Below are 14,341 nucleotides of genomic sequence, written 5' to 3' on the forward strand. Positions count from 1 at the left end.
AGGATTAGGACAGAAAGAAGGAACAACAACTTCTCTACTAATGTTGTTCAAATTCACAACCTTAGGAAAAAAAGAAGTCCACAAAACAACTTATCTAGATGGAAAAAAAACCAGATAAGAGAGAGCTGATAAATCAGAAACACTTGTAACAGAAGAGATTATCAAAAGAAACAACACGTTCCAAGAAAGTAGATAATCTTCAAAGAAAATATAGGCTCGAAAGAAAGAGCCTGCAAAATCTTTAAACCAAATAAGACTCAAAAAGGAGAAATTAATAAATGAACAGGCTTGATACCAACCAAAGCCTGGATAAAACAGTGAATTTCAGGAAGTTTAAACAATCTTTCTAGGAATTAAAAAAGAAAGAACAGAGAATTGTCCCTTCAAAAAAATTGCAGACAAACTTATCCAAACCATCCTGAAAAAACTGTAAAATCCTAGAAATTCTAAAAGAATGCCAAGAGAATTTATGAGAACACCAAAAAATGTACGTTTTCCAAACCTGATAATACATGTTCCTTGAAACAGACTTATAAGCCTGCAACATAGTGATAAAAACTGAGTCAGAGAAACCTCTATGACTAAACACTAATCAATTTCCATACCATCAAATTAGTAGTTTGAGATCCCGATGAAAAAATAGCCCCTAAAACAAGAGGGCTGGTGAGAGAGATAGCGGCCAAGGATGGCAACTGGACATCCGAACAGGATCCACATACGAAACCTGTGAGGCCATACTGATGCTATCAGAAACACATGAGACAGTTCCAATATGATCTTGGAAATCACCCTTGGAAGAAAAAAACAGAGGTGGAAAGATGTAGTCAGGTTGCAAAACCAAGACACTGCTAATGCATCCACCATCTCCACCTGAGGATCCCTGGACCTGAAAAGGTACCTGGGAAATTGAGAAAACACATCTGTATAGAGATACCACTCTCCCGGATGTAAAGACTGAGGCTGAGAAAATCCACCTCCCAAAGGTCTAAACCTGAGATAAAAAATCGTAGGAATTAGACAGGAGATGAATTCCATCTAAGAACGTATTCAAATTACTTCTTAATTGCTAAGGAACTACGAGTCCCTATTTGTTGATTGACATATGCCACAATTGTGATATTATCTGTCTGAAAGCAAAAATGAAAAGTTCTCTCCTAAAAGAGGCCAAGCCTGAAAGAGCTCTGAAAATAGCACGGAGTTCTAAAATACCGATTGGAAACCTCATCCTCTTGAAGTTTCAAAACCCCTTGTGCTGTCAGAGACCCTCAGACAGCTCCCCAACCTGTAAGACTTGCATCCATTAAGAATACAGTCCAGGAAGGACGAACAAAAGCAGGCCCCCTGAATAAAACAATGATAGACTAATCACCAAAACATAGAGAGTAGAGTGTTAGGATTTAAGAATATCAACTGCGATATCTGAAAACAATCCCTGTATCATTAATTCAGTATGCAAAGCAAAAAGAGGTCTCAGATGAAAAACGAGCAAAGGGAACCACGCCTGATGCTGCAGTTATGAGACCTAAAACTTACATGCACATAGCCACTGAAAGGAATGTTCTAGACTGTAAGTTAGACAGACAATTGACTTTTGTCCTATAAAGACAAAGACATAAACACAGAATTCATCTAGAAACCCAAAAAGAGGTGACCCTTGTCTAAGGAATCTCAAAACTCTTAGGTAAATTAAATCCTCTAACCATGTCTTGAAGAAACAAAACTAGTTGATTCATGAGAGATTCCAATAAAAGAAAAATTCATATATTTGAATACTTTATTGGGTACTCGTAAAGCGCGGCTAATCACCCGTAAGGGTCTCAAGGCGCTGCTCATTTTATCAACCTCGGAAGGATAAAAGGCTGAATGGACCTTGCTGGGAATCAAACCTGCAACCCTCAGGTTGCTTCAGAGCTCAGCCACAGTGCATTAGCATGGTGAGCTATCTATCCGGCTTTAATAAAAGAAAAGTTTAAGCTTAAACCAAGATACCATCCAAATAAGGAAGCACCACAATACTCTACTGTCTGAATACAGAAAGAAGGGCACCAAGAACCTTTGAAAAGTTTAATAAAGCTGTCGCTAGACCAAATAGAAAAGCGACAAATTGGTAAAGCTTATCTAAAAAAGAGAATCTCAGAATCCACAAGTGGTCTAAATGAAATACAATATGAGGATAAACATCTTGTAAAATGCAGTGGAAATGAAATGACCTTGCTGAACAAAAAGGCATAATAGTCCTTATAATCGCCAACTTGAAAGTTGAGACTCTAACAAAACAATATAAAAGTCTTCAGATCCAAGATTGGACTAAATAAACCTTTCTTCTTTGGGACAAAGAATAGAATTGAATAGAAACCCAATCCCTGTTCCTGCTAAAGAACTGGTATAATCACTCCTGAAAAAAATTCACAGAGTGTACTGAGAAAGAAAGATTCTTCCCATAGAAGGTCTCATTCTAAAAATCTATTCAAACCCTAAGAATAATATAGACTAAGTTCATCCAAAAACAATCTAATCTGCCCCCCACCACAAGGACTGGTTTGAGAACCGCACCTTCATGCAGACTAATAACTAGTAATTATATAGCATTTTTCTCCCAGAAGAATACAAAAAACAATTTTTCAGTGCTTACACTCGGAGTTAACCAAATTAGCAGCTGATAAAAACAAATGTTATTATTACCCAAATAAATGGTACACAATAAATTGACCTCAAAAGGTGGAAGGGCTGTATTAACCCGCGCCGGATGTCTTGAAGATGGACCAGCTCCGCGCCGTATGGATGAAGATAGAAGATGTCGTCTGGATGAAGATTTCTGCCGTCTGGAGGACCACTTCGCCCGGCTTGGATGAAGACTTCTCCCGGCTTCGTTGAGGACTCCGGCCCGGCTTGGATGAAGACTTCTCCCGTAAGTCGATCTTCAGGGGGTAAGTGTTAGGTTTTTTTAAGGGTGTATTGGGTGGGTTTTATTTTTAGGTTAGGGACTTTGGGCTTGCAAAAGAGCTAACTGCCCTTTTAAGAGCAATGCCCATCTAAATGGGGCAATGGGGGGCTTAGGTTTTTTTAGTTAGTATTTTATTTGGGGGGTTGGTTGTGTGGGTGGTAAGTTTTACTGTTGGGGGGTTGTTTGTATTTATTTTTTCAGGTAAAAGAGCTGATTACTTTGGGGCAATGCCCCGCAAAAGGCCCTTTTAAGGGCTATTGGTAGTTTAGTTTAGGCTAGGGTTATTTTTTTATTTTGGGGGGGGCTTTTTTATTTTGATAGGGCTATTAGATTAGATGTAATTTGTTTATTATTTTCTGTAATTTAGTGTTTGTTTTTTTTGTACTTTAGCTAATTTAATTTAGGTAATTGTATTTAATTAAGTACATTTATTTAATTATAGTGTAGTGTTAGGTGTTAGTGTAACTTAGGTTAGGTTTTATTTTACAGGTACTTTTGTATTTATTTTAGCTAGGTAGTTAGTAAATAGTTAATAACTATTTAGTAACTATTCTACCTAGTTAAAATAAATACAAACTTGCCTGTAAAATAAAAATAAACCCTAAGCTAGCTACAATTTAACTATTAGTTATATTGTAGCTAGCTTAGGGTTTATTTTATAGGTTAGTATTTAGTTTTAAATAGGAATAATTTAGTTAATGATATGAATTTTATTTAGACTTAGGGTTAGGGTTAGACTTAGATTTAGGGGTTAATAACTTTAATATAGTGGCGGCGGCAGATTAGGGGTTAATAAATGTAGGTAGGTGGCGTTGATGTTAGGGACAGCAGATTAGGGGTTAATAATTTTTAACTAATGTTTGTGAGGTGGGAGTGCGGCGGTTTAGGGGTTAATATGTTTATTATAGTGGCGGCAACGTTGGTGGCAGCAGATTAGGGGTTAATAAGTGTAGGTAGGTGGCGGCGACATTGGGGGCGGCAGATTAGGGGTTAATAAATATAATGTAGGTGTTGGCGATGTTGGGGGCAGCAGATTAGGGGTTTATAAATATAATGTAGATGGCGGCGGTGTCCGGAGCGGCAGATTAGGGGTTAAAATTTTTATTATAGTGTTTGCGATGCGGAAGGGCCTCGGTTTAGGGGTTAATAGGTAGTTTATAGATGTTAGTGTACTTTTTAACACTTTAGTTATGAGTTTTATGTTACGGCGTACCATAAAACTCTTAACTACTAACTTTTAAATGCGTTAGGACTCTTGACAGGGTAGGGTGTACTGCTCACTTTTTGGCCTCCCAGGACAGACTCGTAATACCGTCACTTTGGAAGTCCCATAGAAAAAAGACTTTACAAAGTTTACGTAAGTCGTTTTGTAGTAAGGCCAAAGAAGTGTGCGGTGACCCTAAACCTTCAAGACTCATAATATCAGCGGGCGTAAAAAAGCAGCGTTAGGACCTTTTTCAGCCTAACGCACAACTCGTAATCTAGCCGATAGTTAATAGGAGGACTAGGCTCCTAAAAGCTAAAAATAGCAAAGAACAAAGAATGTTCAAATAAGAAATAAGGAGAATTTTTAACAAAACCGCATTACGCAAAAGAAAGTAAAAAAAAATTTTGCCGCAAAACCAACACCAGAAAATGACACACTTTGCGTCATAATAAACGTGATTCCGCACCAAAACAACTAGCGTTAACAAAGACGCAGGAAATGTCAAAATTTGCGCCAAGAATGACGCAATAAAAAAAACAGCATTCTGAGTCCTCGTGAGCCTAGATTTGCCCGCCAATTTTTTTTAGAAACTAGTCAAATTAGAAAAAAACTGAACCCCAGGTAAGAAAAAAGTTTAAATAAACTTCCCAACATGATTCCTATACTGAAACTGTTTAGACTGCAAAGGGAAATATACATAGACCTGACTCATGGCAAATATAAGTAAAATACATATATTTAAAACTTTATATTAATACATAAAGTGTCAAACCATAGCTGAGTGTGTCTTAAATAATGATACATACTTACCGAAAGACACCCATCCACATATAGCAGATAGCCAAACCAGTACTGAGAACTATCAGCAGAGGTAATGGTATATAAGAGTATATCGTCGATCTGAAAAGGGAGGTAGGAGATGAATCCCCACGACCGATAACAGAGAACACTTGAAAAGATTTCCCGTGAGAGAAACCATAAAATCAATAGGCGATACTCTCTTCACATACCTTTTGACAAACACTGTACTCTGAGAGGAATTGGGCTTCAGAATGCTTAGATGCGCTTATCATAGAAAAAATCTTAAAAATCAAGCACAAACTTACTTCACTACCTCCATAGGAGGCAAAGTTTGTAAAACTGATTTGTGGGTGTGGTGAGGGGTGTATTTATAGGCATTTGAGATTTGGGAAACTTTGCCCCTACCTGGTAGGAATGTATATCCCATACGTCGCTAGCTCATGGACTCTTGCCAATTACATGAAAGAAATATGAGTAACGTACATCGGGGTTCTCAACTTAGGACTAACACGGTAGGGATAGGGCACACAAAGTATTGTTAACTTCCATGCCTGATATTTAGAAATCTCACCGTCATAGAGAGAAATCGTTGGGATTTATTTAGACGTTGTATTGTGATGCAGGAGTCTCTGTTTCACACCCAGAGGCAGAACTTTTTTTCACTTTCTGCGATGAGATTTTTTTAGTGAAATTTTTTCTGCAGGTCATTTTTAAATGAAATAAAATTGTAAATTTGTCAGTTACACTAAAGCACCAGATCAATTGCAATGTGTTGGCTAACTGGAGAATAAAGCAATATTTAAAGTTTTATAATCTAGTGCAGTAGTTGAAAATTGCATTGCAAATTAGCTGCAGACAAAAAAAGTAATTGTAAAATGTCTCTTGAATTAATTTGTTTCCTTTTCTCTTAGTCTAACATAGAAATGTAGAAATAAAAAAGGTGCATTGCTTATACGAACATCTTACAGTCAGAGAAAAACGGCTTTGCAGACTGTGAAAAGCTAGGGAACGAGCTTGCAAAAATCTGAGAGCCAATCAATGCACTGCTGCTTTGCAGCACTACTGCATATTTGACTGTTTTCTTCAAACAGCACTTTGTTCTGGATGCACTGTGTTAAGGAAAACTTATACAATGCAGCCAGAGAACAGCTTTGTTTAAAAAGAACAGCCTAATGTGGAGCAGTGCTGAAAAGTTCAAGTGCTGTTCTTTCTGCAGACATGCTGCATTTTCTGCGATGACATCTCAGATCACTCAATGTTCTGCCTTGGGGGTTTCACATAAAGAACACTACATAGCAACATAAACATTTCTCAAGATAACATTTGTGTTTCTATTTTTTTTTTAAGTGCCTCGCCGTATCAATGAGACTTCTTTGAATGTCTCGTCTGAGTGGTTAGGTTTTGAATATCAGGGCCATTGGACAAGGGCACCGGTTGTATATGTTCTAGCTCATTATAATGCCTGTTTTTTAAATGCCTGCAAACACAGAATTTTACTTATGTTTTTTTACCGTGTTGTAGTCAATCACTATTAAACCTAAGTGGACCCCTTCTCCAACTTTTAACCCTAAATGCCAGCAAGAAACTCTAACTGCATTGAACTCCCCTTAAAGGGACATGAAAGGGACTTCCAGTGGGTGGTGCTCCAAGATGGCTGCATTCCTATGAAGCTCTGAGATACCTTGTGAAAAAGAACCTTTTTGCAGCCTGAACCCCCCTGCCATCTGCGCATCTCTTGACAGCTACGTGTCCGAGAACTAATGCAGATAGAGAAACTACCATCTTCTCTCCCACGGAGGTCACATTGAAAGTAAAAAACGGCTTGGCGTAGTGGCGCGTATTTAGCCGCCATACTGTACATAATAATAAGTCTAGCAGGGCTGTATCTACTGGTCTCTTACCCACTCCTTTAAAACGATGAAGGCAGAGGACAATGTTACCACACAGATACTCAAAACTTTCTCACCCCTATTTGAACGTTTATCCCTCAGCTTCCAAACTTTACATGAAACGCTTCAATTAACGGTGGGGACCTACACTAGGGAAAAGGATCCTGTGAATGAAGGAAGCTGCTCCTTAGTACGAGACCCGCAAGATTCACTCATTTTAGACACAGTCAAAGGATCTCTACCCTGTCAAATGGAACAAGCTCTGCTTTGTCTGCACTTACCTGCTATGACTACCGCAGGACCGGAAAGTTTCAATGAGACCTGTATATCAGGCATCCCATCTTAGAACCCAGCTATGGGTGCTGGGAGGCAGAGCATCGAATCGCTACTTGTCCCTGAGCCGCTGCAAGATTTTCCCCTTGCGCAGATATGTGCTTCCCCTAGCGCTTCCACTTTTTGCCGGGTGTGTGGCCTCTCTCACGCGACCCTGTCCATCAGTCAGGCTAGTTGCTGAACAAACACCACGGAACAATGGTTTTGGCCAAAGAGGGGATAGGCTAACAACTGAAAAGTCATACCTAGGCTGACTCTCCCGGCGCTTAATCTAACACTTTTTGAGGAGTACCTACAATTTGAGCCCATCCTGCTGACTACCACTCTGCTTTCCATATGGTACTGTATTTAGAGACAACGACAGCCTGCATAGTATAAAAGATCTATCACCTTTTAACCCTCTTTTCACTTTGGGACATAAAAGGAAAATAAAGAGGGGAAAACTGTACTTATGTATATGTCGCTGCATAACCCTAATGACTCGAAATTCGCCTCAGCCTTGCTGGCTGATAGACAGCTCTTTTTTGTGACATTGAGTTATCGGCTTAGTGTAACCTGAGTTTTTACCAAAGCTGTTTCTTTTGTGCTAGTGTTCTATTGCATTACAAGACATATGTATGTGTACATACACGGTCACCAACTAGTGACAGTAGTCTTCTGTACTCACAGACTGTGTTATTATTAGGTAAAAGCAGACAGTTGTTCTACATAAACCTTACTACACTTTGCACTTAGAAGAGCTGTATCAGACCTGCTCAACGGACTAACATAGCCACACCCACCTAATAGAAAGTCTATGCTACATAACCGGCTTGCAAATTTACCGGGCATCAGCCCCTTTGTAGACAGGTAATTTCTACCGTATTGCTGATCCCCTCAGTGTATCTTAGAACACATGATAACGCACCTAAAGGTATATCTTTTATTTTTTTTTGAGGGAATAGTAATCCCAATTAGATAAAATGAATGACGTGTCATTTAGTCTACACATACTTAACTAGTTTATATATCCATGATTCGACTCAAATCACGTTGAGATATATGAGAGAGTCATCCCTACTTGACAATTGCTAGGGAATATGATCCACTTTATAGTCATATTTCATACAGATTCCTTGGTAACTACCCTGCAAATTAATTTTTTTTTTACCTTATTCCAGTGTTTCACTATATATTAATATAGTGTTCTTGTCCTATAACTTGAGCATCGCCTATGCATAAAACATAAATTATTGACATGACGACTGCCAATATATCTGCACAATTGCTTAGTCTGTGATGATTGGTTTAATTTGTATGTTTAGTTTAGGAAGTTTTATCTTATTGTTTAGTTATGTGCAATGTAACTGGCTGTGGTGTGTGTTATTAAATTAAAAATCAAAATTAGGAAGCACAGATACAACAATTTAAGCACCAGCAAGTCACCTCCTATACATGAAGTTTCAGCGATTGACATTACAACTGACAATATATCTGCACAATTGCCCAATCTGTGTGGCCTGGTTTAGCTTACATGTCAGGCTTAGCGAGTGGGATTACATTGTTAGGCTGTGTCGCGGTGGGTGATATGGAATTAAAAATTAAAAGTTAAGAAGTGCAGGTACAATATGGGTTAATAATCACCCGATTTTGATATAATTCTCATTGCAACCCCTTGTATAAACATCTCTAGATAGGTTCCTTGATAACCACCTTGCAAATGGATCATTCTGCGCTTATCCCATACTCTCACCTTATATTAATATATAGTTCTTGTCCTATAATGTAAACACAGTCAAAACATCTTCTATATATGAAGTATAAAATCACTGACACTACGACTGATAATACATCTGCACAACTGCCTAATCTGGGTTGTTAGGCTTAGTTTACGTGTTTGGCTTAGTGAGTTTTGTTCTATTGTTTTGTTATGTGCTGTATGCCTTGTTGTGGTGTGTGTTGTTGAATTAAAGCAAAAATTAGGAAACGCAGGTGCAATATGAGAGAATAAGCAACTAACTATAATATAATCCTTACTGCATGGATTAGTCCATGATATCATAGTGTTCGGATCTCAAAATTGACAGACTGTGTATGTGCTATACTTCATAGAAAAATCTTGCTGCTCTGCTATGTATTTTCTGATAACAACTGTATCACTATGGATATTGTATCGTTAATCAAAATGTTATATTCGATACATGGTATGAAATGCAATGTTGTGTGACTTGACAAGTCTGTATATGCACGTGTATATGCACGTGATTAACTGTACCTGTGTTTCTTTAATAAAAAGAATTTTAAAAAAAAGGGACATGAAATCCAATTTTTTTCATAATTCAGATAGAAAATACAATTTTAAACAACTATTGTAATTCTATTATCTAATTTGTTTCATTTACTTGGTATCATTTGGGTGAGCTACCAATCAACAGCTAGAACCTAGGTTCTCTGCTGCTCCTGAACTTGCCTAGATAAACCTTTCAGCAAAGGATAACAAGAGAAGGAAGCACATTAAATAATATAAGTAAATTGGAAAGTTGTTTAAAATTGTATTCTCTATCTGAATCATGAAATAAAATTTTTGGTTTTTATGTCCCTTTAAGCCACCTTAGAAGATAAATTGCAAAGGGTCAGATGATCTAAAGTTCTCCGCTCAGTACGGTGAGTTTCCTAAAAAAATGTAAATGCTTAAATTTTACCTTGAGATGAGTATAGCCCCAATATTCAAAACATCGACAGACCAGTCTGTGGATATATTGAAAAAAGTGGGCATGTGTCTCCCATAGGAAATAATAGTGATGACGGCATCAGCAAAAGTCCGCCCATATCGCCACTCATCTGCAATATCAGCGAGGGGGGCTGTATTTGAAGTGTTCCTACACAGCACAGACAATGCATTTGAAACAAAAGAAAAGTTTTCTGTGTAGGAATACTTTAAATAATGCACCGGTAACTTTACTTTTATTGTACCTACACTAAATTTCTCACATGGAAAGTCTTGCCACTGAACCTGTAACTAACCTGCAGGGCAAAGCTAGGAATATATTACACTACTGGTAATGTTTCCCAATTAAAATGCAGGTTACTCCCATGGAACCCTCAGCTAACTCCCTCTGAACGCCAACATCTATGTCATGTCTGTGATCTGCCTTACTAATAAAGACAAAAACATAAAACCTTCCTATTAAAACTATAGGAGCTATGTCAATGCATGTATGTACAATGTTTCATTTATATATATCCTATTGTACAATGTGATACTATGTATTTTAAATATTGTAGTGATTACTGCATATTACGAGTTAAAAGTAAAATGTTTGCGTGCAAGCGAAACCCAATGCACGCTAACTTCATGACTTCGTATGCTGTGACTGCGCTTACTTCTACTTCCCATAGACTTCAATGGAGCACGCTTTTAAAAACAACCCTAACACTTATTGCTTGCATGCTACCCCGACACCGCTTTAGACCTACAACTTGAAGGTAGTTATGCATATTTTACATTCCAGTGTTCTTCTCATTGAAAAAAATGTTCTCTTTATTTTTATTCAATATATGTATATAATTATTATTTTTTTAACTATATATATATATATATATATATATATATATATATATATATATATATATATATATATATATATATAAACTTATATATCTATATGAATATATACAGGTTAGATATATACAGATATATTTAGCAATATATATTTAAAAATACCAAGAACATTTTCTACTATGTGAAGAACAATGGAATGTACAATATTTACAGTAAATACACAGTAAAATACATGATAAAATATTAAAATTGAATACATTTTTTCATGTTTTAAGGTATTTGAGTGGAAAGGGCTCCAAAGTGTACATACATATGTGTATATGTGTATGTATATACATATATAAATACATAATACTCATGTATATACAGATATTTGCACACACACACATATATATATATATATATATATATATATATATACACAAACATATTTAGACATATATGTGTGTGTGTGTGTGTATATATATATATATATATATATATATATATATATACATACATATGCAAATATCTGTATATACATGTGTATTTATGTATGTATATATGTATATACATGTGTATATGTGTTTATATGTGTATGTAGGTATGTATAAACATATATAAATATATAAATGCATAAATACACATGTATATACATACTATAAATATATATGCACACACACACGTACAGTGTATATATATATATATATATATATATATATATGTATTATAGCCCTTCCCATTTAAATACTGTGTCATATACCATATATCTTTTAATCCTTATATAACTTTTTATTAATATTTATATGAATAATTTGAATCAGATATATGAGTGTAACACTTTATTTTAATGTATTTATGTTGTGATTGGCACACTAAATTTGTTTGCACTCGAGCAAAAGCATTTACTTTTAACTTGTAATAAGTGCGCACGTTAGTGTGGTCATGCCACTTGTAATCTAGCCCTATGAAAGGTGAGGGAGAGTTTCCTACATTACAATATAAGCTCTAAAGAAATCCCAAAGATTGTGTGCGATTTCTCTCCATGCAAGATTTGCTCATGGTTGTGATGAGATGGAGATGTAGTGCAGAGTGATATTCCTCTAGCTGACTTATCCTGAGATAAACACATTATACTTGAGTGAAAATAAAATAAAAAAAACAGGATTTGGGTTGCTAATATCTAGCAACAATGAGAACAATTATAGTAGACCAAGCTCCTTCTGTTCTGGGAGTGATAGAAAACGGTGAGGACACAGTTGTATTATGTACATGAGCAGCATTGTAAAGTAAACATTTCCTTAGTTATGTAAATGGTTGTCTACTGAAAACAAGTAACTGCAGTGTATATGGGCTGCATATTGAGGCATGATTGCCCTGTGCATAGAATTCTGTTCATTACTTAGCACATTGCTTATTTGGCTTTGGAAATCTAATCACAAAGTACAGTGAATTGTAATATTTAGTTAATGGAAAATTGCAAGTATTGCTTGGAACAGTGTTCACACAGTGTGCAAAGTGTGCTCTTGCAGCACGAGGCTTTCAAGGGACCTCCTCTCTGCAGGACATTGAGGGCTCCCAGATAAGCTGTGAGCTTGTAAGACTGCTCCCTGCAGATAAACTCCTGGCACAATGAGATAAGTTGGGTAGGCGCCTTTACACATATCTTTACAAACACTTCACATTTAGTTAACCACTCCAACACCATCTGTATAAGGTAGGCTGTAAGAATGACAGATATAACAAATATGATATATTTTCTATGTTATTGTACGGTCTATATAGGGTGTGAATGGCTTACACTATATGTACTATATGTACGCTATATGCAGTATGTGCTGTTATTAAATGTGAACATAGGCTCAGACTTTTGAGCATTTACCAAGCAGCTATAAAGACCAGGCAGGCTGTTCATAGCCACTACTGTATTTAAGGCTGGACAAATTCTGAAGACTGGGAGCCATGGCTTCTAGAATTTAACTTCTGGCTCTTTACTTTTTTGTATTATTTATTTTTATATGAACACCTGTGCCTGGCTCCTAAAATAAATTAGAAGCTGGCTTCTCAGTATTTTGCTGGCTCCTGTTGTACATAGTGACTGTATTGTAAATATCATGGAATAGTGTGTTTAAGGTGATCATTTGGCATAAAACAAGCATGACATGCTACTTATGATTTATTTTTACAGAGTAGGCAGCATTACTTTGTCTGTGTAACAACATGATTTATTACATATAATATTGTGTATTGTGTAACATAGTCATAGCACACTCAGGATATGGTATGATATAGTTGTGTAGCTAGAAGCCAGTATCCTGGCGCTTTATGTGTAGTAAGAATGAGAGACATGATATAGTTATTACTGCAATTATTAAATGATTGTTTTTTTGCGCATTGAGTAGCTATTGTGTAGACTTAGATGTACGTGGGATACTGTTTATGGTAGATACTGCATTTGGCATAGTGGATTTGTCTGTATAAGGAGTGTTGTGTATGGTATCAGGAACAAGATAGCTGAAGACATAAATGCAACTTAGTCATTACACATGCTACACTGCACATAGCAGTCTGTAAATATGCTACACTGTATATGCAGTTATTCTAGGTCTGGTGTTATTGAATTGAATAGAAATGGAATACAAGTTATCTTCACATGTCATACTTTTCCATCAGTATCATAGATCATTTTATCTTTAACGGCTGTGAATGATTACTGATTTTTTACTATTTGGTTTCAATAGTGACAAATTGACGCTAAAAGTTATAACAAATTAATGTCTCCTTTTTGAACACTAAAATGTTGTTGTCTGCATCACAGGTCTTGTAGGGGTTAACTTAGTCTTAAAAGAAAAGGTCAAAATCAGAGATCATTGCTGCAGAAACAGACAGTTCTGTGGCACTTATAGGAAAGTTGGGAATCACCAAACTATATCTGCCCCTATAATTCCTACAATATCAGTGCAACTTCCAGGTTTCTTGTACAGGCGTGATAGTGCCTCTTTAACAACAATCATCCCTAGTTTGGATTTTTTTTCACTAAAAAGTTAACCCCTACATTGCCTGTGGTTCCGTCAGATACATGTTGTCATTTAAAATGCTTTGCTATTGTGTTAGACATTTTAGTAGAATGCTATTACCAAAATCGGTTCTGTAAATTGGCTATCAGCTCAAAGAAAAAAGGTCCTGGGTTAACCATATATGCTGGAAACCAGTAATAAACCTCCCTAGCCACGTGCAGCCTCCAAAGAATATCTCTTAAGTGTATATCCTACTACATTATGTTTTACTAAGCCAGCAGCACACGAGTCCTGAACTCAACTAACGCTACAGAACTCAACACCCAGGTACTGCTCACTTAGATTCCACACCCATAAAAATAGCTTTAATCTCTGAACAAGTGCCCCCCCCCCCCACACTCAGCAACTCCTCCAATACAAGTCCCCATTGGCCTATATTTATTCAGAGGGCTTGTATTCAAGACTCCCTCACCCATTTCAGTAACTAAGTATTAGACCCTCCATACAAGGGCCCCACTTCCTGAATCTCCATCAGACAAGGGGCTCCCACTTACAGCATCACCTTTCATACTGGAATAGATATAAATGGATCATCACATATAATCTATGCTCCTGTATTATGCATGGGTC

The 14,341-nt window shown here is 36.7% G+C and overlaps 1 protein-coding gene across 10 annotated transcripts in view; it reads left to right on the forward strand.

The window, feature by feature from the left end:
* The window catches only part of LOC128646856 (microtubule-associated protein tau), a 169,444-nt gene that overhangs the window by 61,122 nt on the left and 93,981 nt on the right, over positions 1-14,341 (forward strand). The window contains exon 1 of one of the 10 annotated variants that reach the window (XM_053699666.1): positions 12,373-12,411. The exons of the other annotated variants lie outside the window; for them this stretch is intronic. The gene's annotated coding sequence lies outside the window, so the exon portion shown is untranslated. Of the gene's footprint in view, positions 1-12,372; positions 12,412-14,341 lie in introns of those variants that run through there. 10 annotated transcript variants of the gene reach the window in all.

This window comes from Bombina bombina, chromosome 1 (genome assembly GCF_027579735.1).
Source record: "Bombina bombina isolate aBomBom1 chromosome 1, aBomBom1.pri, whole genome shotgun sequence".
Classification (NCBI taxonomy): domain Eukaryota; kingdom Metazoa; phylum Chordata; class Amphibia; order Anura; family Bombinatoridae; genus Bombina; species Bombina bombina.